We start from the raw sequence: 26,607 nt of genomic DNA on the forward strand, positions 1-26,607 counted from the left end.
CACTACAGTGTTCTTGCCTGGAGAATCCCATGAAGAGAGGAGCCTGGTGGGCTACGGTCCATAGGATCGCAGAGAGTTGAACACAATCGAAGTGACTTAGCATGCACACACATCAGTCGTGTATGGAGCTCACATTTTATTAGAGCTTTGGTTGGGGTGGGGTGGGTACCGACATGAGGCTGTGGGGAGAGGAGGGGGTGCGGAGCTCTGTGTGACCTTGTCAGCCTTTCATAGCATGTTACTTTAGAGACCCTATCTCCAATCCCATTCCCTGTTTTAATGATGGGGAAATAAAATCCAGGTCATTTCAGTGTTCCTGGGAGCCACCAGCCTCCACACTCCCACCAGGGTTCTTTCACTGCACACTCCTCTGCTCCTGTGGGAATGGCTGGTTCATCCCCACTCCTACCCCACGCTCCTCCAGCCACCAGCCAGTCTGCTCTCCCCTGCTTCGGTTCCCTTCACCCCTACGGCCACCAGCTTCCCCAGCTGGAGAGCCCCTCACCGTGGGTGCCCTGTTCTGCTCCCCGCAGTGGACCCAGCCCATCATCCTGGGGTAAATGGAGGCCTCTCAGCCAGCTGCATTCCCCAGACAGGTGTTAAGTGGCAGAGAGTTCTCTGTCATTGCCCTGCCCCAGCAGCTGCTACAGCTCCCCCCTCCCCATGTTCCAGGAATCCCTCCCCAGGGGAATCTGGAGGTGCTGACAAGGCCACTAAGCTCCTGGGGTGACCCGGGCAAAAAGAGGAAACTGGCAAAGTGATGACAATCCTGCTTTCATTTGCAAGAGAAAAGCTGCTTCAGGCAGGCACGTTTCTGGAAAGTCTTTAGGAACCTCATGCTTTTCAAGGGAACACTTTGGGGGAGCTTGTCCTTTTAAGGAAGTGGGAGGGTCTCAAAACATGCCAAGTGGTCCACCGCAGCACATCACTTGGGAGCTTGTTAAGAAAAAAAAAAGATGCAGAGTCTGAGAACTGGCTTCCACAAACGACAAATAGAGAAGAGTTCACATACCACCACTGAAGATTCTGCTTGACACAAGGAGAATCAAAGATCCTGCATGCAGCAACTGAGATGCAGTGCAGCCAAAAAAAAAAAAAAAACCCTAAAAAAAAAGGCAGCAACAAAATATGATTCCCAACAGAAGTCCCAGATCTTGAAGGGTATGTTGACTTTGTTCATCATGGTCCTTGTGGCCTTTGCTGTGAGTCACAGGAATGGATCACAGTAGGTGTGGAGAGATGCTAGTGTGTCTAGAGGAGTGATGGGAATTCTGCACTAGAGGGACAGGATCTCTGTGTGGCCTGGGGTCTATTCACTGCCCCTTGAAATTTTGCACGAAGAGGGACGGTGATGCATCTATAATGTGCACTTTGAAGGTCCCCAAGCAGCGCTGTCAGGAGAACTCCCTGCCATGGAGGATATGCCCTGACTGCCCCGTCCAGCAAGTCCCCCACTCAGAAGCCATTTACTAACTACCGCATGCTTGGAATACAGCTAATTTGACCCATATACTGGATGTTAGTTTTCTTTCATTGTATTAATTTATATTAAAGAAAAAACTTGTGGTTTAGCTGTATTGTACAGTCTAGCTTTAGGAAGAATTTAAAATGCTTAACTTGAAAAGGCTGGAAGAAGGGTATCTCTTCAGTATTTACAAATATGTTGAGATGCTGTCATGGACAAGGGTGGTTACACTTTTACTATTTTTAAAGTTGCTTTAGAGGGCAAAATTAGAAGTCTTCAGGAAGGCTGGACTGACTTTTTTTTTTTTTAAACTTTACATAATTGTATTAGTTTTGCCAAATATCAAAATGAATCCATCACAGGTATACATGTGCTCCCCATCCTGAACCCTCCTCCCTCCTCCCTCCTCCCTCCCCATACCATCCCTCTGGGTCGTCCCAGTGCACTAGCCCCAAGCATCCAGTATCGTGCATTGAACCTGGACTGGCATCTCGTTTCATACATGATATTTTACATGTTTCAATGCCATTCTCCCAAATCTTCCCACCCTCTCCCTCTCCCACAGAGTCCATAAGACTGTTCCATATATCAGTTGGACATGACTTTTGATGACTGTGAATATAGTGAAGACAGTGGAGTCTGATTTCTTTTTTTATTATTTTTCATTTTTATTGAAGTATAGTGGATTTATAATGTGTTCATTTTGGGTTTACAGCAAGGTGACTCATTTATATATATATTTATATATTCATTTATATATATGAGTATATTTAAATATATATTCATTTATATAAATGTATTTATATATATTCATTTTTATATATTTAAACATATATGGCTTCCCCAGTGGTTCAACTGGTAAAGAACCTTCCTGCCAGTGCAGGAAATACAAGAGACGTGGGTTTAATCCCTGGGTCAGGAAGATCCCCTGGAGAAGGAAATGGCTACCCACTCCAGTATTCTTGCCTGGAAAATTCCATGAACAAAGGATTCTGGCGGGCTACAGTCCATGGGGTCACAAAGAGTCGGACATGACTGCATGCACACAATGTATATATATATGCATGTGTGTGTGTTTATATATTCCCTGTCATATATTCTCCATTATGGTTTATCACAGGGTATTGAATATAGTTCCCTATTGTATACACAATGGCGCCCCACTCCAGTACTCTTGCCTGGAAAATCCCAGGGACGGAGGAGCCTGGTAGGCTGCAGTCCAGGCGGTCGCTAAGAGTTGGATGCGACTGAGCAACTTCACTTTCACTTTTCATTTTCCTGCATTGGAGAAGAAAATGGCAACCCACTCCAGTGTTTTTGCCTGGAGAATACCAGGGACGGGGGAGGCTAGTGGGCTGCTGTCTATGGGGTCGCACAGAGTCAGACATGACTGAAGTGACTTAGCAGTAGCAGGACCTTGTTATTTATTTTATTTAGTAACTTGTGTCTGCTAATCCTGGAGCCTAATTTCTTGAGTTCAAATCCTGCTCCACCACTTCGTAGACCGTGGCTCCCATAAACAAGAGCTGTGAATGTTACCACTATGTTGTTGCTATACTAAGACACAATAAAGACGGAGTATCTCAGTCTGGAGCTGTGCAGCAATGGCTCGGCCTTCCCCTCGGCTCCCAGAGCTTCTAGAACTCCAGCAAGTGCTGCTGGAGGTGAAAGAGGGTAGGATGAGAGGCAGGTCATGCCAGATGTCCCTTAAGAGCAGTGATACTTATGGCTGAAAAGATCTGAGAGCAGCCACAGATGGGGACCTATCCAGGTGGAATTCTCCAAGATGAGAGCAGATGCCAGCAGAGAAGAGTCCGGGGCAGGGGAGATGTGCAGAAACAGAGGAGTAACTCAGGATTGTTGGTGCCTCCAGCAAAAGAGATCCTGGGATCTTGATGGGCAAATCTACAGACAGCAATTTGAGCAAACTCCGGGAGACAGTGAAGGACAGGGGAACTGGCTTGCTGCAGTCCACTGGGTCACAAAGAGTCCAGCACCACTTAGCAACTGAAGAACAACACATAGCACTAAACCAAGGCCAGAAAGCTATAGGAATAAACAAGGTCCTACTATATAGCACGGAACTATATTCAGTGGGTTGTGTATGTGTTTAGTTGCTAAGTCGTGTCTGATACTCTGTAACCCCATGGACTACAGCATGCCAGGCTCCCCTGGCCCCCACTATTTCCCAGAGTTTGCTCAAATTCATGTTCATTGAGTCAGTGATGCTGTCTAACCATCTCATTCTCTGCCACCTTTTTCTCCTTTTGCCCTCAATCTTTCCCAGCATCAGAGTCAGCTCTTCACACCAGATGGCCAAAGTATAGGAGCTTCAGCATCAGTCCTTCCAATGAATATTCAGGGTTGATTTCCTTTAGGATTGGCTGGTTTGATCTCCATGCAGTCCAAGGGACTAAGAGTCTTCTCCAGCACCACAATTCAAAAGCATCAATTCTTCGGTGCTCAGACTTCCTTATGGTCCAACTCTCACATCTGTACATGACTTTCTGCCATCAGAGAGGTATCATCTGCATATACTATATTCACTATCCTGTGATAAATGCAAAAGAATATATGTATGTATAACTGAGTCACCTTGCTGTACAGCAGAAATTAGTACAATGAAAATCAACTATACTTCAATACTTTCTTTAAAAAAAATTAAAAAAAAAAAAAAACAAAGATACAGGAGAGTAATTTGGACCTGTATTCCCAGGACTGAGGACCCAAAAAGAAAGTCACTTGCTTCCTCAACGATCAAGAAATTAAAGAAGATGCCTCTTATGTGATACAGAGGAGATGGCTGTAAAGATGACCCATCAGGAAGAATAGATCCTGCCTAAGATCTGGTCAAAGGAGGAGCTTGGGCATAAAACTAGGGACTTTTGGAAGAGATTTTCAGTGAAGTTAAGTTGACTTGTGTTGCATGACATGCACCATGTAACAAATCTGTTTGGTTGGAAGCTGGCGCACTTAAATACATGGGGGTTTCAAAGGCATTTTTAATAGCCACCCGTGGGTCTCCATACTGCAGTCAGGGCTGGGTAGTGTAGCAGAAAACAGAAGAAGAAAGCCCTCTATTCCAGGATCTCGGTCTCTGTAGGAGGACTGTCTTGTCCCTGTGGATGAGGGTCGTGGTGGGGCCAGGGGGCAGAAAAGTCAGCAAAGCAGAGACAGACTCCTTCCCGTCTGGTTTGGAGGTTTTTTGAAGCACAGTTTCAGATGTTGTTGTCTGACTAGGGACATTTAGAGCAAAGGCGGCTCACCCGGCAGCTTCATTCTGTCTTGTTGTGATTTTGTAGAGAGAAGAGAAGGTTGGGTGAGACGCTGAACGTGGAGGCAAGGACTTTGTGCTTTAACCAGGATCTTTAGGCAAAGGGCAGATCCCTTACACCTAGACACACAGGACCTCTCAGCTGAATTTACGTCAGTCCTGCGTGAGTAGATTGGAGAAAGAAATGGCAAGCCACTCCAGTGTTCTTTCCTGGAGAATCCCAGGGACGGGAGAGCCTGGTGGGCTGCCGTCTATGGGGTCACACAGAGTCGGACACAACTGAAGCGACTTAGCAGCAGCAGCAGCAGGAAGTAGGAAGTGCCTCCACTTAGGACCCTTTGATACCCTTCTAAATTACCATCTTTGGCCTGGGTTTGCATTCTTGCCTGAAGCCTTATAAATGCTGATCTCACTTTTCTAAAGAGGAAACAACAGAGGGTCTCCTCTCATTCTCCCGAAGCCCCTTCATTGTAGATTCCTCTTATTCTTTTCATCAAGTGATCATGGCCTCCTAAAACAGACAGTGGTAGACCCTGGCTAGGAATTAGGACTAACAAGATTTCTGCTTCTAAAGTGGGTTTCTGGAAGGCAGAGACAGTGAAGCTTGAGAACAGGAATGGCTGAGAAAGGAGTTATCAACTCTAAAAGGTGGATGCTACATCATTTAGGAGAGAGGGAACCAAAGCTAGAATGTTGTTGTTTAGGTGTCTTTCTCCCAAGATAACTTTATGCAGACTTGCTCAAACTCATGTGGTTTTTAAAAATATTTATTTATTTATTTGGTTGCATTGGGTCTTAATTGTAGCACGCGAGATCTTTGTTGTAGCACGCGGGCTTCTCTAGTTGCAGCTCACAGGCTTCTCTCTAGTTGTGGTTCACGGACTTAGATGACTCATGGCATGTGGGATCTTAGTTCCCTGCTCCAGGAATCGAACTCACATCCCTCGCATTGGAAAGCAGATTCTTAACCACTGGACCACCAGCAAAGTCCTGACTCTTGTGGTTTTCAAAAAAGAAATGGGAAGACAGAGAGGAGAGGAGTAGGGGGCTTCCAGCTTTCAAGTCCCTGTTAGACTGGGGGCCTGAGAGCCAGGTGGGCAGGCGGGGCCAGCAGGTCCCAGCAGAGTGGTTGTGGGGCGCCCAGAGACCACTGGCAGGGCAGGATGGGGAGCAAAGCATAGGGTCAGAAATGGCCAGGAGCCCGACACAGAAGTGCTGGTGGGCAAGAGATGGGGGGAAAAGCCAGGCTACTCATGGAGTGGGCCTGGGGGTCAGCTTCCCCTACAGGCTAGGTCTAGAATAGGAAAAAAAAAGTTATGGCCAAAGACGTTCTCCTGATTGAGAAAGACAGACTAAAAATTCTAATTTGGGAATTAGTTCCACTTACAGTTGTGTTACCAGAAGTTGGCTTTGCTCCATTATGTAAGTAAGCAATGCATGTGTATCTTGCAGCAAGTGAGTTAAGACTTTCCTGGATGTTTGCTGGCATGTCAGGCACCATTACCAGGGCATCCTTGCTTCATTAACGGTGTCCGGCAACAGGGCCATTAACGGTGTCCAGCAACGGGCCCATTAACTTGCTTGGTGGTTCTTGTGGCTGGAGAGGTCTGCTCCTCACCCAGCTCTGATCACCAGGGGCAGGAAGAGCCCCACCTTTATCTGCTAGGGACCACTTTCCTTAATAGAACATCTTAGCATCTCAACGGCAAAGAATCTTCATTTTCCCGTGTACTATTTTAAAAACACATTTATTTATTTATTTGGCTGCGCCAGTTCTTGGTTGCAGCACAGAGTCTTTGGTTGCAGCATGTGGGATCTATTTCCCTGACCAGGGATCAGACCCGGGCCCCTGCATTGGGAGTGCGGCGTCTTAGCCACTGGACCACCAGCGAAGTTCCTTCCCATGTACTCTTAGTGGAGATGGTTCCTGCTTCATTTTCAGCTCAAGGCTTCCCCCCAGATGAGGATGCCCACTACATCGCTGTGGGCACCAAATGGACTCCCTCCTAGACAGCCCACACTTTATCTCCTTGTTCCTATTCACCACCTACTTTCAGATGTCTATAATTAGAATAAGCTGATGGCTGTGTTTTAACCCTTCTACTGAGATTTCATCCTTAAATGAACTGAAACTCGCCTTGCCAGTCTGTTTATTGGAGGCCAGTGGAGAGAGGAATAACGGGATGCCCCGAGGCCAGGAAGTCACAGCAAAGTATTCACTAAGCCCCCGTGCTTTCTGAGACGGGAGGGAGTGGAACAGGAAAATAGCTGGGTAGTACTGAATTAGACAGACAGGAAGCAGGGTGACTGGACCCTAGATAGCCTGGCAAACTCTCCCTAGGCCAGGACAGTTGCTTGACTTTGCTTGTTATTATCAACAGCCCCGTTTCTCAAACAATTTCCCAGTTGCCAGCAGGGTGCCGAGCACACATACCTACTGTATGACATTTCTACTGCATAGTCTTCCTAGGAGGTAAGTATTATGGCCATATCCTCTTTAAGGATGAGCCTCAGAGAGGTTGAATAACTTGTCAGGTATCACAGGCAGGATCTGAACCCAACGTGCCTCCAGATGCGGCCTTGCTGGAATTTGCCCGTCAGTCCAGTGTCTGGGACTCTGCACTTCCACTGCAGAGGGCACAAGTTCAATCCCTGGGCGGGGAAGTAAGATCCTGCATGCCACGTGGTGTGGCCAAGAAAACACAGATGCTGCCTCACTGACAGCATCCTCATCCTGTCTGCTCTAGCTGGGTCCTGGGACCTCCAAATGATTGCCTGTGGCTTCAGCATCAGCAACCGTGGTCAGTGCCAGATGTCCTCCTGAAGGCAGCAGTCAGCGTGGGGACAGCAAAGTGCTTTTCCAGGCAACTTGTGTCCTTACTTGAGTTTAATCGGCTGAGTTGTGTATCCCTAAAGTACATATGATGAAATCCTAAACCTCCAGAACTTCAGAATGTGACTTTTTTTTTTTTTTTTTTGGAGACATGGCTTTGAAAGAGGTGTGTGTGTGTGTGTTAGTCACTCAGTCATGTCCAACTCTTTTGTGACTCCATGGACTGTAGTCGGCCAGACTCCTCTGTCTATGGGATTTTCCAGGCACGAATACTAGAGTGGGTTGCCATTCTGTTCTCTAGGGGACCTTCCCACCCAGGGATTGAACCTGGGTCTCCTGCATTGCAGGCAGGTTCTTTACAGTCTTAGCCACCAGGGAAGCCCTTGAAAGAGTTCCAAGATTAAGTTCAAATGAAATCATTAGGATGGTCTAATCCAATCTGACTGGTGGAAGAGGAGATTAGGACACAGATATACATAGAAGCCCCATGAGGACACAGGGAGGAGACAGCCAGTGGAGGAGAGAAGCCTCAGAAGGAACCAGCCCTGCCACTACCTTGATCTTGGACTTCCAGTTCCCGGAACTCTGAGGACATAAACATCTGTTGTCTCAGCCACCCAGCCAGCGGTGCTGTGTTACAGAAGCCCTCAAAGGCTAATACACGTGGTCTAAGGCTTCTGTTTCCTCTCCGTCCCCAGTTCGCAAAGAAGAGGAAGGACATAGAGTCAATCTGCATCAATCTCTGGAAAAACAGAGATTCAATAAGATGTTAAAACAGACTTTTTTATGCTTCTGGCCCAAAAAATAGCTGGTAGTTTAATCATAACAATAGCTTAAAATAGGATCTTTAGACTTGTATCAAAGAATCCGTATATATAAACAAAGCGGGAAGCTCAGTTTTTCTCTTGAACTGGAAACAGGTCCATGATAAGTGGTCACATATCCCATGCCTCCAAGGGGACCTTTGAAATGGTTTGACATTTTGCTTGGAAGGAGACACCCTACGTTATCAGCTCCTGGGAATCAGTCATCTCCAGCTTGTGTGAAGATCTCTGTGTATTTTGTCTCAGGATTATAGCACATTGTGAAGGCCCAGCCAACCACTTCCTCATCTATTATGCATCATGTCAAATTACTGTCAGAGCGGCCGCCCTGCCCGAGGAGCAAGGAGCAGGCTGGGACCGCCCGCTGCAGCTGAGCCAGGCTCTTTGCCCTTTTTCTGGAGCATCTGTTTGCTCTGGTGCAGGGTGGACAGGAGGATCCCAGCCTCACAGCCCTGTGGATCGAGCTGCCAGGCACTACAAAGGGCCCGCCCAACGCCTTTTGACATTGTGGTGCCAGGATGCACACAGCCACTCTCTAAAGGAAAGAAGCAGCCCTAAATCCTTCACCAGGCAGTCTCTGCTATGCTCAGTTCTGGAGCGGGGAAAAAAAAAGATCAAAGGACCCACGACACTGATGAACGTGTGTGCATATTTTCGCTTTGGTCGTGTCCGACTCTTTGTGACCCCATGGACTGTAGCCCACCAGGCTCCTCTGTCCATGGGATTCTCCAGGCAAGAATACTGGAGTGGGTTGTCAAGCCCTCCTCCAGGGGATCTTCACAACCCAGGGATCGAACCTGCGTCTCTTACGTTCCCTGCACTGGCAGGCAGGTTCTTTACCACAAATGCCATCTTGGAAGCCCCAGTGCATAGTCCCTGATGTTAACCAGGACTGCAGCCTCAGATGCTCATCTGGTCCATAAGCCTGACAAGTTCTACTGGGCCTTTAATTCGTGATTCAGGTACGATTGGAGCTGGTGGTTCCCTCACCCCTGCCCCTCTCCATGGTCTAGAATAGAGCCTTCCCAGGGCTCCTCCTGTCGGAGGACTGACTCCACAGCCCTCTCCCATCAGGCTGGCCCGAGCCCAAGGGCACATGATTACAAGGCAAACCTGGATTTTGCAGGAACTCTTTTGAACAAACGATATCACTTTCTTAGGCTTTATCCAGCAAATATTCTTAAAACACAAAGGACAGGTATTTTCTGCTAATTACTGTCATTTTCTCACAAGTAATAAACAATTTCACAATTCATGGCTAATTAGAGCCAGGAGTTTAGGTCTACTTGAAGCTTCATTGAAAACACTGGGGAGGACTTCCCTGGTGGTCCAGTGGTTAAGAATCTGCCTGCCAATGCAGGGAGCATGGGTTCAGTCCCGGTCTGGGAAGATTTCGTATGCCACGGGTCAAACAGCCCATGTGCCACAGCTACTGAGCCCACACGCCTAGAGTCCATGCTCTGCAACAAGAAAAGCCGCTGCACGAGAGCCCCATGCACCACAAAAAAGGGTAGTCCCTGCTGGCTGCAATTAGAGAAAGCTCAGGCCCAGCAACAAAGACTCAGCACAGCCAAAAATAAACTTTTAAAAAATAAAGACAAAGCACTGGGGAAAACAAAATAGTACTAGGGGCCACGAGAAAACTAGATTGGACTAGTTGTCCCTTAGAGAAATCCTAATAATGGTGAGAGTGAATGGATTCCATAATGTGGGCCACCATTGAAACAGACAAACTCTGGAACATGGGCCTAGTCTGGTGGATATTTTTATCAGTGATTTTGGTAAAATCATGAAAGTTACATTTGTTAAAATTGTAAATGACTCAAACTCTAGGAGGATTAATGATGTCTTGGGGGCTTCCATGGTGGCTCAGATGGTAAACAATCTGCCTGCAATGCGGGAGACCTAGGTTTGATACCTGGATTGGGAAGATCCCCTGGAGGAGGGCATGGCACCCCACTCCCGTATTCTTACCTGGAGAATCCCCATGGACACAGTCCCATGGGGTCGCAAAGAGTCGGACGTGTCCAAGTGACTAAGCACAGCACAGCACATGGTGAAGCCAGGACCCAGAAAGATCTGGCTGGCTAGAAAGCAGGGCCAGATACAATAAGAAATGTGAGAGGAGTATATGTGTAAAGTGTCCACATAAATCCACAAAACAAGGAGCAAGCTGGATAGAGGGGAGGCACAGCTCGACAACCACACATATGTGAAAAGGACTTCAGTTGACTATAACTGTAAAATGAGTTATTTGCATGATGAAGCCATCAAAAAATTTTGTTTAATCCAGGTTATATAATGAACTGCAATAATTTGAATTTAGGAACTGACAGTTTTGTCCTTTTCTGCAGTGATCAGATTATACTAGTAATGTTGTATGCGGCCATACTTTGAGAAAGACAAGAATGAGACTTCCCTGGTGGTCCAGTGGCTAAGACTCACCGCTCCCAATGCAGGGGGCCAAGATTCCATCCCCGGTCAGGGAACTAGATCCCACATGCCCCAGGTAGAGTCTGCATGCTTCAAGAAGCCAACTAAGACCCAGCACAGCCAAATATATAAATAATAATAGTAATAAGAGGTAAGGTTCATTGAGGGATTACTTTGTACAGGCACTAATCATAAGTACCTTATACAAAGCAGTTCATTTAACAGCCGTGTGAGGTGGATATTACTGCTGTTTCCATTTCACAGATGATGAAGCTGAGGCACATCAGCAGGGAGTCTGTGTAACTGGCCCAGGTAACCATCTTACCCAGTGCTCGGACTCAGGCTCCTGAGCTTGTGTTTTTAACAGCATTTTTCACCTGGTTCCCAGCATCATTGAAGGGCCATTGCAATGTCATGAAAACTTTTGCCCAAGGATATGAGACTTCAAAATCTGAATGGGATCATTTACTTTGACTCCAAGCTTAAATTCCATTTCCTTCATTTGTGTTGACTTTGGGTTGAAAGACAGTGGCCTCAATGTTGAGGATGGTGTTGGGCAAGCCTTTGTTACCCAGATGGTCAAGGGCAGTGTCTGCACCACAGTGTCAACTCCCCACCTCCAAACCAGGGCACCGCCCCCATGAAAACAAAGCACTAAACCTCACAGCCTTAGGACACTGAGATCACTGAATGCAATCTAGACTTTGGTAGAACTTTAATTAAATGTTCAAAATATAAATCATTATACATTTAGTTCTTAAAAAAAAAACACTTTTGATTCTTGCAGTGTAGCAGCTATTAATAAAAGTTTCTGAAATGCAGTCAGACTAATCCTTGTGTCTACTGTGATTTGGTACAAAATGCTAAGGTCGTTTTTAGTTTATTCTGTTGACAGTATGAGAGATTAGACTCAAGCCTCAAAGTATCTTCTTTAAATTGAAGTCTGTCCTTTTATTTATTTTGTATTAATTCGTTTTTAATAGTGGTATAGTTGCGTCACAATGTTGGGTTGGCTTTTACTGCATAGAAAAGTGAGTCGGCCATACATATACATATGTCCACTCCCTTTTGGACTTCCTTCCCATTTAGGTCACCACAGTGCGTTAAGTAGAGTTCCCTGTGCCATACGGTATGCTCCCGTTAGTTGTCTATTTTATGCATAGTATCAATAGTGTATATGTGTCAATCCCAATCTCCCAGTCCCTCCAACCCCACTCCTTTCCCACCTTGGTAACCATACATTTTTTCTGTATGTCTGTGTCTCTATTTCTCCTTTGCATATAGGGTTATCTATACCATTTTTCTAGATATCCATACCATTTTTCTAGATTCCACATATATACGTTAATATATGGTATTTGTTTTTTCTCTTTCTGACTTACTTCACTCTGTATGAGAGCCACTGGGTCCATCCATGTCTCTACAGATGACCCAGTTTCATCCCTTTTTGTGGCTAAGTAATATTCCATTGTGTATATGTACCACATCTTTTTTATCTATTCCTCTATTGGTGAACATTTAGGTTGCTTCCAAAGTCTCTCCTTTCAAAAGGAAAGAATGGAAAGGGTGATGAGGGTAATATATAAGGTATTTCTACCATGGCAGCTGCTTTGGTGATTACTGAACTATTTTCTCTCATTTAGCTACTACTTTAGTCCTCCAAGGTTGCCCATTTTCCTGATGAAGAAATTAAGGATCACAAAGATTCTACAAGTTATTTATGACCCCACCAGTATAAGTAGTGAAGCAGTGTTTCATCTTTATCTCTCTGGCTTCAAAAGTTATTGTTTTATACACCAACCCATGCTGCCTTCTGATCAAGGTTCTAGGAACCAAAGGCCTTGGTTTCGTTGACCATAACTGTGGTGCTGCCCTTTTCAGATGTGATTGCTCCCTCTGAAGGTCACCAGAAGCCTCTGGCTTCCCCCAGCTGTTTGGCCAGAGAATTATAAGCATCACAGTACAGCTCAGAGGGAAAATAGGGAAGGAGAAAGTGTATGTATGGTGAGCACAATTCTGTAAGTCAGACATGGTGCCCAGAACCTTGAAAGGCTAATTAACTGGTGTCCAGTGAATGATATTGTATTAAGCTTCCATGGGAGAGGACTGCCCTCTCTGGGGTCCTGTGCTGTGCTTAGTTGCTCAGTCATGTCTGATTCTTTGTGATCCTATGGACTGCAGCCCACTAGGCTCCTCTGGAGTGGGTTGCTGTGCCCTCCTCCAGGGGATCTTCCCAACCCAGGGATCAAACCCAGGTCTCCCGCATTGCAGGCAGATTCTTTACCGTTGGAGCCACCAGGGAAGCCCTAGGGGGCCTTTGTCATCAGATCTTCCAGTCAATATGCAGACCAAGTAGATGGGAGAAATATCAAGATATAGTCTTGAACTTCACATGTTCTACTAAGGAAGAATAGACCCTTCACCAGAGATTCGAAAAAGGCACGGGATTACTATAGATGTTGTGGGCAAGGGCCGAGAGCCCAGCTTGAGTCACGTGCCTGATCCTCCGCCTTCCCCTTCCCCACCCCCATCTCCTGCCGCCTGCCCACACACACACTAATCACCGGGACCAGAAAGGCACCTGCAATTCAATCCAGATGGCTGGAGGTCACTTCTCAAAAGCAGAATTGCACACAGATCACCAGGAGAACTTGTTCTCTGCAGATTGTGATCTCAAGGAGACGCTCTGGAGTGAAGTCTGAGATTCTACGTCCTTACAGTCTCCCAGCCGATGCTGATGCTTCTGGTCCCTGGACCACCCCACGAGGACCTTGGCTAGAGCTTGCACCTTGGCTAAGGGTCCACCAGGAAGAGGAGCAGTTTTCCCAAAAAAACAGAGAGGGTTAGCACAGAGCTGGCCACTTACAGGGACTTTTGTAGTTAGAGAAACCACCATCATTTGTGTTCATCCCAATCAAGATATTCTTGCATTCAGAAGGCAAAAAAAACTACAGTTGGTACCTGGTGCTTTCCAAATACATGTAAAGGCAAAAGGCAAAACCATCAGGAGCTGGTGAAGGTCCTTGATGTATGGAGGACAGAAAAGAAGCACTGAGCTCTGAGGTGGGATGAGAATCACAGGGGAGCATGAGGGCGATGCTCGACTGTCCTGGCTCCAGGGAAACCATAGCTCGGATACACGCGTCTGGGCTTGGCTGCACGTCTGACGGCTTGGGCTTGTATGTTTCGGGATGAAGCGGGCAGAGATTCGTAAGGCCTTGATTTAATTCGACTTCCTGCAAGTGTGGTTCTGATGCCTGTCAACGGCCTTTTGTGCTGAGTTTTGACCCCTTGGCACATTTAGACCCGCGACGGGCAGAGTAGCAGTTGAAGCAATTGATCTCTCCCGGGTTTGGCTGAGGACAGCTGAAAATCCATTTGGCTTCTCACCTGTGGAGCTCCACAGGCCAGTGGGGTCACCGTTCTGGGCTTTCATACAGAACATGGGGAAGATTCTGGCTGCCTAAGTCATCTGCTTTCTGAAATGTTACCAAGAAATGATTAAAATAATTGTGATGCTTGATGGAGAATTCTGGGAGGCTAGAACAGACCTAGAATCCTGACACTCCCAAATCCCTGCCTTGGATGGGAAAGGGCCCTGCAAGCTTGCAGTGTGGGGCCCAGGCCCACACTGGGCTGGTGTCTTTTTTCCTAAATTGAAGTACAGTTGCTTTTCAATGTTGTGCTAATTTCTGCTGTACAGCAAAATTATTTTAGTTATGAATATATGTACGTTCTTTTTTTCTATATTCTTTTCCATTACGGTTTATCCCAGGATATCGAGTATAGTTCTCTGTGCTGTACAGCAGGACCTGTTGTCTTCACACGCTCAGAGTGAGGGGCCGTGGCTGGCTGGGTGGCCCCTGTGAACAGAGGGGAAGCCGCAGAGCAGGCTCAGCCTCTCCTCCTGCTGCTGCACAGACCAGAGCCCTCGGTCCAGCCTCTGCTCCAGGCTGTTACTTAGACTCTAAGCCATTAGAATATGAATTAGCACTGCACACAGGCACACTGGTGAAGAATCCACTTGCTGGTGCAGGAGACTCAAGAGATGTGGGTTGGATCCCTGGGTCTGGAAGATACCCTGGAGAAGGAAATGGCAACCCACTCCAGTATTCGTAACTGGAGAATTCCATGGACAGAGGAACCTGGTGAGCTACAGTCTAGGGGGTCGAAAAGAGTTGGACATAACTGAGCAAGGACGGAATGCAACAGTACATGAATCACATATTCATAGATGATTGACTGTCAATGGATCTTGAACTGATTCTGCATTTCATACATGAAAAAACTGAAGCCTGGAGACATACAGCTAATTCACTGTTAGACTACGGACTCTTACATTCATTATCAGATTCCCTAAAAGGGCACTTAAGTGAGATCTTGCTTCCAGATACCTCTGCTGCCCCCAGGCAGATGGGGGTCACTTTCCTTTGGAAGCCTCCACTTTCCTAGAAAACATAGACAGCCTCTCTCACAACCAGTTGGATGTTCTGGATGTTTGTAGATTCTGGGTGAACAGAAAGAATATGGGAAATAGGAAGGCCCATCAGGAAGCTCCTGGAGTAAACAGGACCCCTGAGAACAACTCTTCCTGGGGTGCAGGCCAAAGTCTAGGATGGGATGAAATGAGAGCAGGAATTCAGGTGAACCCTGCAGTTCTCACTAAGCCAGAGAAACACCCCAAAGTAAAGGCAGCTCTCGCTCAGCCATTTTTTTGTTACTACTCCTTTTTTTTTTAAACTTTTTATTTTGTATTGGGAGATAGCCAATTAGCAAACAATGCTGTGGTAGTTTCAGGTGAACAGCAAAGGGACTCAGCCACACACATATATATATATAATATGCATTCTACCCCAAACCCCCTCCATCCAGGCTGCCACGCAACTTTGAGAGTTCTGTGTGCTATACGGTAGGTCCTTGTTGGTTATCCATTTTAGATACAGCATTGTATACATGTCAATCCCATACTCCCTAACTAACCCCCCCACCCCAGACAACCATAAGTTCGTTTTCTAAGTCTTTGAGTCTCTGTTTTGTAAGTAAATTCATCTGTATCATTTCTTCTTAGATTCCACATTTGGGGATGTCATACGATGTTTGTCCTTCTCTGTCTGATTTACTTCGCTCAGTATGACGCTCTCTAGGTCCATCCGTATTGTCTCTCGGCCATTTTTGAATCCCTGAATCTCAAGGAATCACCAGTCTTCTTCAAGGTGTACAGTGCATGTCTACAGTCAATAGTCAGGACCAAGTCGTATGTATTTCAACAATTCCTCGGGTCCAATCTATTTCTAAAAGGAGCTGTTGATTTGTGCCATGGAAATCCATCCAACTCTGAAAAAGTCCATGCTGTTCATTTGGACAGAGGCAGTTCTAGCTGTGTGTGTAAGGGAGAGAGAGAGCGGGAAACTGCCTGTGAAAATCAGCGGACACATATCCACACACCAGTCTCCTGGTACCAGCCTTGAAAAGCTTTACAGTTAATATAAATCAATCCTATCCAAAATGGCATGTTATGAAATTGACCTTGTCCAAAACCCTTCTGTCCTTGAGATACAACAGAATCTCATCCTTTGTAAAATTGTTCTCCTTAGTAACAACCCTGATTTTTCAGCCCCCATTGAGCTTGTCGCGTCTTTGTTTTAACTCCCAGTTCGAGACCAGGAAGACACAGACTGTTCACCTGCCACTGAATTATAAAAATCTTTAAACTCTTCAGTTTGAAGGAAGCTATTTTTTAAAAGCAAAAAAACCCATTGATAAGTCAGAGGTAGAGCCTTAAGGATAACTTCCCTGAATTTTTCTTTCTGAAGACAAAGCACACTCTTGCTTTTAAATAGTTTGGGCACAGCTCCTGAAATTAGCAAAGAGCATTGCCTACACATCTGCATAATTAGTTGCAGGGAATATACCCTTAATCCACATACTCGTTTCTACAAAAGGCAGAGAAGCAGATTTCTTACGGTCAGCACTCCACACAGGCCCCTTCCACAGTCACTGAGCAGGAAGTGGCGAGGGAACCACTGCAACAGGCTGGGCTTGGTTTTCTCACTCTGTCCGGGCCAGCTGAGTGGGTGGTAAAGATAAGCCCATTTACCCGGTACATCAGCCACCATGAAGGTTTCACCAAAATAAATGTGGAGAATGGGGGAGTGAATTGGGAGCCCCTAGTTCAACTGAGCCCTGCTGCAAACCAGCTTTGCAACCCTGGACAGAGCTCATCACCTCTGTGCCTGAGGTTGCCTACCTTTACAAAAGAAAGTCAGATTTCCAAAGTCTTTACCAGCATGGACAGTCCAGTTTTACAATATCCATTTACTAAACTTTCTAGCAGCATAAATGTGCTAATGTTGCCAAATATGCTTAAATATCAAGAACTGAATTGTGGTCATTTATTCACCAGTATACTTTGAGTCGGGCACTGTCCTAGGCCCTGACAGATACAAACGTTACTAGTGAAAGTGAAAGTCGCTCAGTTGTGTCCAACTCTTTGCAACCCCATGGACTTAGTTCATGGAATTCTCCAGGCCAGAATACTGGAGTGGGTAGCCTTTCCCTTCTCCAGGGGATCTTCCCAACCCAGGGATCGAACCCAGGTCTCCCACATTGCCGGCGGATTCTTTACCAGCTGAGCCACCAGGGAAGCCAGGTTCCTTCATCTAGGAAGAAAGCAGCAGTCAGTTGGAGGAGGTGGTGGTGGTTTAGTTGCTAAGTCGTGTCCGACTCTTGCAATCCCGTGGACTGTAGCCTGCCAGGCTCCTCTGTCCATGGGATTCTCCAGGTAAGAATACTGGAGCAAGTTGCCATTTCCTTCTCCAGGGGATCTTCGCAAACAGAATTTTAAAACCTTGGGGAGATGTGAGGGAGCTGACACAGAATTTTGTGGGAGCAGGTTTACAGGGTGCTGGGCAGAGCTGGAGATGGAAGAGGAAGCCCCGGGTGAGGAGGTGCCTGGCAGCTCTGTAAAGGGGATAGCAGTGGCATGATGTCTCTGAATTTCTGAAGCCCATGAGAACCAGGTTCAGTGCAGTACAGAGAAATTCCTGATTCCTAACAAGGCAGGACCCTGCCTCTGTGAGCTCTGCTGTCCTGGCCAGGTCCTAGGTATGACTTCCTGCAGCCATCTTTCAAAGACAGACCATCAGGACAAGATATTGCTTATACTCCTCTGAGAAAGATCCAGGACATCAGAAGATACAACAGGAGCAACAAAGGGACTGAAGTCAAGCTAAAGGTCTTTGGGAATTCCATAGCATAATATCATGATCCCATCATACCACCGTTGCATCTCTGTGGACAGATCTGTGAAACAGCTGTATGCAGTAGCTCACCGTACATTGCATTCATTCCTTCAAAGCTTGGACATTGAAGATTGCCATTCTAGCCACTGACCAAATGCCATTGCCTTTCATTGTGACAGAAGCAGAGAGCACCCCAGTCATTGGTCCCGCCCCCAGTCTCAAGCCTTGGACTTTCCATTGCCAAGATGGGAGACAGACAGGGCCAGAGGGAGAGATGCTCACCCAAGGTCTTCAGGAAATTCCATTAGATTTGGGGAGTATCTGCCAGTCGTCTCTCCACATGGATAGAATCCTAGGTCCCAGAAAGGTGGTGTGGAACAACAGAAGTGAGTACACAGGTTCCCTTGTTGAACAAGGCTTTTTTCTTGTTGAACAGTTTTTATAAACTTCTTCCTTGCAATGAACTCAATGGGCCCATTCTGAAGCCCCAGACAAATAGCCACCCACTGGGAAGAAAGCCAGTCCAGCCAGCAGATGAATGCAGGCATCGGTTACAACTGTGGGGCCCAGTTCAGGAGTCCAGCAGGCACCATCAGATCCATATTATCCCATCCTCATGAAGTTTAAGCCTCACCTTCTTTTTGATGACCAAGGAAATGTCCACAGATCTGCCATGGCTTCTCCACTGTGATAAAAGTGTTGTTGAGTCAGGTGTTATAAAAATATATTTCTGGTTTAAGTCTTGACAGCTTAGTGAGACTCAAAATGAATCTTTACTGGAAGGCAGAAAAATAGATACAAAAGCTCAGGGGCTTCCCTGGTGGTCCAGTGGTTGAGAATCCACCTGCCGATGCTGGGGACACGTAGATAGATAGATAGACCAGGGTTCGATCCCTGGTCCTGGCAGATCTCACACGCCTCGGAGCAACTAAGCTCATGAGCCACAACTACTGACCTTGTGCTCTAGAGCCTGTGAGCTGCAGCTACTGAAGCCTGAGCGCCCTGGAGCCTGTGCTCTGCAGCAAGGCAAGCCTCTGCACCACCGCTAGGGAGTAGCCCCCGCTCACGGCAACTAGAGAAAGCCCGCGCACAGCCTTGAAGACCCAGTGCAGCCAAAAATAAATAAATAAATCTTAAAAAATTTTTAAACGCTCAGCAGCTGTTATTTTCTGAGACCCGTTTATCAAGTGCTGGGTGCTGTGTCCCTCAGCTTCACAGCGGGATGTGTTTCATTAATGCAGTACGCTGACTCTTCCTGAAACTGGTCCTATCTCAGGGCTAACAGCTCTCTTGAGAGCCCAACTCCAGCTTGTCTCCTACCAGCTCAGGAGAGGCATCCTATGCTACAACAGATGGTCCGGTGATGTCTTCCTGCTACAGGAAACCACGTGTCCAATCTCACTGGGTTAAGTGGACCACAAGCCAAAGTTCCCAGAGCAGCTTTCTTCTGGGCACAGATATTTGAATGCACTCCTACAACAAGCAGAGTAGTTTCTGATATTGAGAGGCTGTTTCAGACTGGGAGGAAATGCACACCAATTCTGGGGGCCTGTCCTTCCTAAGTGGCCAGAGGACTTCAGCTGGTACTTTAGTCTCCACATATAAGTGGAAGCTGTGGGATCTTGCCCACCCAGAAATTGAACTCAAGTCTCCTGCATTCCAGGAAGATTCTTTACCATCTGAGCCATCAGGGGAGCCCATCATTCAGTGTATTAGAACCCAATTTTGATGCTGGTGGTAGCTGGTAGAAACCAACCTTGTGGCCTGAACTATTCATGTACTTCTTCATTCATATCCTCAATGTGATACCAGAAGGACTTGATGCTTTTCATGAAATGCACATGTAATGTGGGTGAGGGTCTATCCTCCTGCCCTTGCCTGGGAGGGCAGGGATGATGGCTCCCCTGGGAGATGTCTGTTATTTGGGGAGACCTGGCAAAGAAATAAGTGCTGTATTTTTGAATACCACCCTGTCTTTACTGCTCCTGTCTTCACCTTTGGATGGGACACAGAACTGCTTCACAGTGACCGGCAGTTTGGCCAGGAGCCCTGTGGACAGGGGCAGGCAGTCTTCCAGCACTTTACAGACACTCATGCTCTTGGGTCATGCACGCGAAACCTGCTGAACCCTAAACAGTGAACAGATCCCTGTGGAGGAGGCTGTGAAATTCCTAGTTAGTGGGACACGTATGCAATCTGTGCTTCTTAAATGTTCCCTCTCCAAGACGTGGTTAAGGCTGGTTCATTCCTAGGGGAAGATCTCTCACAATTCTTTGTACACAATGAATGCCCTTCGTTTCTCTCAGACCCTTTCCAAGAGTCCTCACCACTAACGTCATGGAAGACCTATCTTTTTCTGCCTCTAACTGCCTCAGGCATGTGTTTTAGGAACAGATCAATAGCAAGATGGATGACAGATTGGTAGATAGATAGATGATACACACATAGATACAGATGCATGCAATTATAGACAGACTCACTTTCTGGACTTACAGCTAACAAAGCACTGTACCAGTTGCTCAGAAAAACTACTTCAGTATTTTTCATTAATACTTCAGTATTTTTGTTGTGCTATAAAAGTTAATCTTTTAAATTGTTTAAGCAAATCTTTATAAATTGACTTTAAGGATACTTGGCTAAACCTGGATCTGCTGTGGAATCTGTAACATTAAAACACGCTCCTGGGAAATCCAAACATACTTTAACCTACTTATGAGCCATAGTGGCTCATAGTAAAATCCATTTTACTTAAAACTTCCCCAAAGATTTCTTAAAATGTTCAAAATAAACTAAAGCCTAATTCATAAGTTTGGTTAAATGGTCTTTACTGCCTCTGTCAGCTTAAAGCTCTAAGTGAAGGCAAACGCAAAAAAAAAGTTGGGGTTCAGGGCTGGGAAATAAACATTTACCCAGTAGTTCGAGACTTGTAGTGGATGCTACTCTGACTTTTGCCTGGTAGAAAGGTTTTATTTTCTTTCTTTTTTAAATATTCATTTACTTACTTACTTACTTAAATAATAACTAAGACCCAGCCGTGTTGTGTCTTAGTTACAGCATCAGGATCTTTGTTATGACAAGCCAGCTTAGTTACACTGTGGCATGAGGGATGAGACAGTAAAGAGTCTGCCTGCGATATAGGACACACAGGTTCCATCCCTAGGTCAGGAAGATCCCCTGGAGACGGGAATGGCAACCCACTCCAGTACTCTTGCCTGGAGAATCCCATGGACAGAGGAGCCTGGCGGGCTACAGTCCAGTTCAATTCAGTTCAGTCGCTCATTCATGTCCGACTCTTTGCGACCCCATGGACTTCGGCATGCCAGGCCTCCCTGTCCATCACCAACTCCCTGAGTTTACTCAAACTCATGTTCATTGAGTCGGTGATGCCATCCAACCATTTCATCCTCTGTCATTCCCTTCTCCTCCTGCCTTCAATCTTTCCCAGCATCAGGGTCTTTTCCAATGAATCAGTTCTTTACATCAGGTGGCCAAAGTATTGAAGCTCCTCCAACACCACAGTTCAAAAGCATCAATTCTTTGACACTCAGCTTTCTTTATAGTTCAACTCTCACATCCATACATGACTACTGGAAAAACCATAGCTCTGACTAGATGGACCTTTGTTGACAAAGTAGTGTCTCTGCTTTTTAATATGTTGTCTAGCTTATTCATAACTTTTCTTCCAAGGAGCAAGTGTCTTTTAATTTCATGGCTGCAGTCATCATCTGCAGTGATTTTGGAGCCCAAAAAAATAAAGTCTGTCACTATTTCCACTGTTTCCCCACCTATTTGCCATTAAGTGATGGGACCAGATGCCATGATCTTAGTTTTCTGAATGTTGAGCTTTAAGCCAACTTTTTCACTCTCCTCTTTCACTTTCATCACGAGGCCCTTTAGTTCTTCTTCAGGTGGTGTCATCTGCATATCTGAGGTCATTGATATTTCTCCCGGCAATCTTGATTCCAGCTTGTGCTTCATCCAGCCCGGCATTTCACATAATGTACTCTGCATATAAGTTAAATAAGCAGGGTGACAATATACAGCCTTGATGTACTCCTTTCCCTATTTGGAAGCAGTCTGTTGTTCCATGTCCAGTTCTAACTGTTGCTTCCTGACCTGCATACAGGTTTCTCAAGAGGCAGGTCAGGTGGTCTGGTATTCCCATCTATTTAAGAATTTTCCACAGTTTGTTGCGATCCATACAGGCAAAGGCTTTGGCATAGTTAATAAAACAGAAGTAGATGTTTTTCTGGAATTATCTTGCTTTTTCGATGATCCAGAGAATGTTGGCAACTTCATCTCTGGTTCCTCTCCCCTTTCTAAATCCAGCTTGAATGTCTGGAATTTCACAGTTCACGTACTTTTGAAGCCTGGCTTGGAGAATTTTGAGCATTACTTTGCTAGCTTGTGAAATGACTGCAACTGTATGGTAGTTTGACCATTCTTTGGCATTGCCTTTCTTTGGGAATGGAATGAAAATTGACCTTTTCCAGTCCTGTGGCCACTGCTGAGTTTTCCAAATTTGCTGGCATATTGAGCGCAGCACTTTCACAGCATCATCTTTTAGGATTTGAAAATTAGAGATACCAAGGGAACATTCCATGCAAAGATGAGCACAATAAAGGACAGAAATGATATAGACCTGACAGAAGCAGAAGATACTAAGAAGAGGTGGCAAAAATACACAGAAGAACTATACAAAAAAGATCTTCACGACCCAGATAACCACAATGGTGTGATCACTCACCTAGAACCAAACACCATGGAATGCAAAGTCAAGTGGGCCTTAGGAAGCATCACTACGAACAAAGCTAGTGGAAGTGATGGAATTCCAGTTGAGCTATTTCAAATCCTAAAAGATGAAGCTGTGAAAGTGCTGCACTCAATATGCCAGCAAATTTGGAAAACTCGGCAGTGGGCTACTGTCCATGGAGTTGCAAAGAGTCGCACATGACTGAGGGACTAACACACACACACATGGGATCTTAGTTTCCCAACCAGGGGCTGAACCATATTCCTTGCACTGTAAGGCAGAGTCTTAAGCACTGAACCACCAGAGAACTCCCTGAAAGGTTTTATTTTCTAATCTCAGAATTTTAAAGTTGAAAAGCATTCAAGTTTATGAAGTCCAACTCCCCTCTAATGCTGGAGTGAATATCTTTTACAACCAGTTTTTATCTGCTCATTGATAGTTTGAATCAAGATGCCGAGTGGCACAGGGCTCTATGAATAAGCTGTGCATCTTCGCTATTCTGCCACTGATCTTTCAGTAAAGTCCTTCAATATGTGCTGAAGTCTAAAGAACCACCCCTTGGGTGTGAAATGAGCATCCAAATACAACTCACCCCACCCCAGAGGTTGTAACCTAATTCTCTCCATGGGACCTGTTTTCTTTATGATACAGATATGCACTAATCATGGGCGTTGGTAGAGAATTTTAAGCTAACCCTTGGGTCATCATTAAACTTGCTCACATTCTATTATGAATTTTTCAGGAAATTTTTCTAAAATATATAGAAAACTGTAATAAGGAAGGTATTTGTCACCTTTTTATTATAATAGGGGGAAATGGATGTAATATAGTGTCCAATAATGGGGGGATACTCTCTTCCCTGGTGGCTCAGATGGTAAAGCGTTTGCCTGCAGTGCGGGAGACCCGGGTTTGATCCCTGGGTCAGGAAGATCCCCTGGAGAAGGAAATGGCAACCCACTCCAGTACTCTTGCCTGGAAAATTCCATGGATGGAAGAGCCTGGTGGGCTATAGTCCATGGGGTCGCAAAGAGTCAGACGCGAGTGAGCGACTTCACTTCACTTCAATGGGGGGATAGCTGAAGCTCTCACAATATAATTTATCAGCCTTAAATCTATGCAGAATATAGCAAAATATCCATGCAGGTATCCATGCAGAATACCAGTGACCCAGAGCTACGTAGATGAAACAAAAAATAATTCAGTAAGTAGAAAACCATGTAACGTCAAGGAAACATTCTTAGGAGATGTCATTAGTTAAAAAGCCCTATATGGGCTGGTGTGACACAGTAGTCACACCCATGTAAACACATTTCTCAGGGGAGGACCTGGATTATCTCAGTCTGTTGGAAATTTATCGTGTATCTCTGTGCCTCTGCCTTCCCCAAACCCCCTATTACTGCACTATTGATTTACCAGTTTGATTTTTCAGAACTTATTTTCCGATTTTCTTATTCCTTTTACTGTCTTCTGAGCCAGAACCCACACATTTAACTTTCTTTTGTGTATCCAAATGTACTTAAATGACATTGTCTCTCTCTCTCTCTTTTTTTTTTTTTTTGCCATGCTGTGTGGCATGTGGTATTTTAGTTCCCTGACCAGGGATTGAACCCATGCCCCACTGGGGTGGAAGCGAAGAGTCTTAACCACTGAATCACCAGGGAGGTCCCATTAAATGACATTTTATATTAACAGGCCTTAAGACCTATGAAAGGAAGGAGATGAAAGGGTATAGCTGTGGTTACAGTTCTAATTTTGCCAATCATGATTTTTATTTTCAGTAAGTATAGTTTGTATTTGCAGCAGAAAGGAAGCCCAAATTAATCATTTCATTTAATTATAATTTTTATTTCATACATTAGTCAATCTCTCTTTTTTAATCTATTGACCTGCTGCCGCTGCTGAGTCATTTCAGTTGTGTCCGACTCTGTGTGACCCCATAGACGGCAGCCCACCAGGCTTCTCTGTCCCTGGCACTCGTCAGGCAAGAACACTGGAGTGGGTTGCCATTTCCTTCTCCAGTGCATGAAAGTGAAAAGTGAAAGTGAAGCAGCTCAGTCATGCCAACTCTTAGTGATGCCATGGACTGTAGCCTACCAGGCTCCTCTGTCCGTGGGATTTTCCAGGCAAGAGTACTGGAATGGGTTGCCATTTCCTCCTCCAATCTATTGACCTGCCCAAATCTATATATTTTTTATCTACTATGTGCATATGTGTGTTTCCCTGAAATTGGATACCATATTTTATCACCATCAATATATACTAACATGAATGGAAGCTTATTTAAGTACAGACTGTGGACAAGGATGAAGTGAAGTGAACTGAAAGTCACTCAGGCATGTCCAACTCTAAAATTGCAGTCGAATTCTTTACCAGCTGAACCACAAGGAGGGCGGAGGTGAACAGGGATGGTCGGGATCAAAAACATTGTCTGGTGGAATTATTCCAATGACCCTGATAAGAAAGAACCTAGTACAGAGATTTGAGCCAATAGCAGCAGCAGCATGTTTTTAATGGAAAACAGTAAAATGACAATTAAAACTAAATGGAGCATTAATTACACTAAATGTAAATAAATTAAAGTCTTGATTAAAAGATCCGTGGAAGTATAAACTGGCACAACTAATTTTGAAAACCATTATTCGTATGTGTGTGTATCTATGCGGATGTATGTTAAGTCGCTTCAGTCTTGTCCACCTCTTTGCAACCCTGTGGACTATAGCCTGCCTGGCTTCTTCGTCCATGGGATTCTCCAGGCAAGAACACTGAAGTGGGTTGCCATGCCCTCCTCCAAGGGATCTTCCTGACCAAGGGATCGAACCACACCTCCTATGTCTCCTTCATTGACAAGTGGGTTCTTTACCTCTAGTGCCTTCTGGGAGGAGTGTATCTATATATAAGTATATAGATATCCTCAGACACTTCATTTCCCCTCTGTGATATATATCCAACATAAATGCATACAAATGTGCACCAAATATATGTAAATGTTCCTAGCAACACTGCTCATAACCCACACCACTCAATGTCTGTCAACTATAGGATGAATAAATAGTGGTACATTCATAAAGTTAGATGCCACATAGCAAGTGAATTATTGGTACTTACAACAATATGGATACGATCTCTCAGACATAATACTGAGTGAAAAAGACCAGACACTAAAGAGTACATAATGTATGGTTCCAACTTTATTAAGATGAAAAAAATAAATATGGAGATAGAACTCTCCATACTGATTATATAATATTTAAGGGGGTAGATAATGACTAGGAGAGGGCTCAGGGGAAGCTTCTGGGGTGTGGGTATATATTCTGTATCTTGGTAGAGATGGTGTAACATGTGTGTTTTATTTTATAAAAATTAAACTGTATGTTTTACCTTTTGTGCACTTAAATATATGTTATATATTTTAAAAGGGTTTTCTAAAAAAAAAGTAAAATTTTATTTACAATATTGTCAAAAAGAATTAAGTATTTAGGAGTAAACATAACTAAGGAGGTGAAAGACTTACATGTAGGAAACTACAAAATATACCATAAAAAAATTAAAGAAGACACAAACAAATGGAAAGACATCCAGGGTTCACGGATGGAAGACTTAATATTGATAAGATATCACTGATGCCCAACTGCTGCTGCTGCTAAGTCGCTTCAGTCGTGTCCGACTCTGTGCAACCCCATAGACGGCAGCCCATCAGGCTCCCCCATCCCTGGGATTCTCCAAGCAAGAACACTGGAGTGGGTTGCCATTTCCTTCTCCATTGCATGAAAGTGAAAAGTGAAAG

General features: G+C 45.1%; 1 protein-coding gene across 2 annotated transcripts in view; it reads left to right on the top strand.

The window, feature by feature from the left end:
- Positions 1–26,607, top strand: part of SLC35F3 (solute carrier family 35 member F3) — a 434,652-nt gene that overhangs the window by 364,793 nt on the left and 43,252 nt on the right. The gene's annotated exons all lie outside the window — the stretch shown is intronic.

This window comes from Bos taurus, chromosome 28 (assembly GCF_002263795.3).
Source record: "Bos taurus isolate L1 Dominette 01449 registration number 42190680 breed Hereford chromosome 28, ARS-UCD2.0, whole genome shotgun sequence".
NCBI lineage: Eukaryota > Metazoa > Chordata > Mammalia > Artiodactyla > Bovidae > Bos > Bos taurus.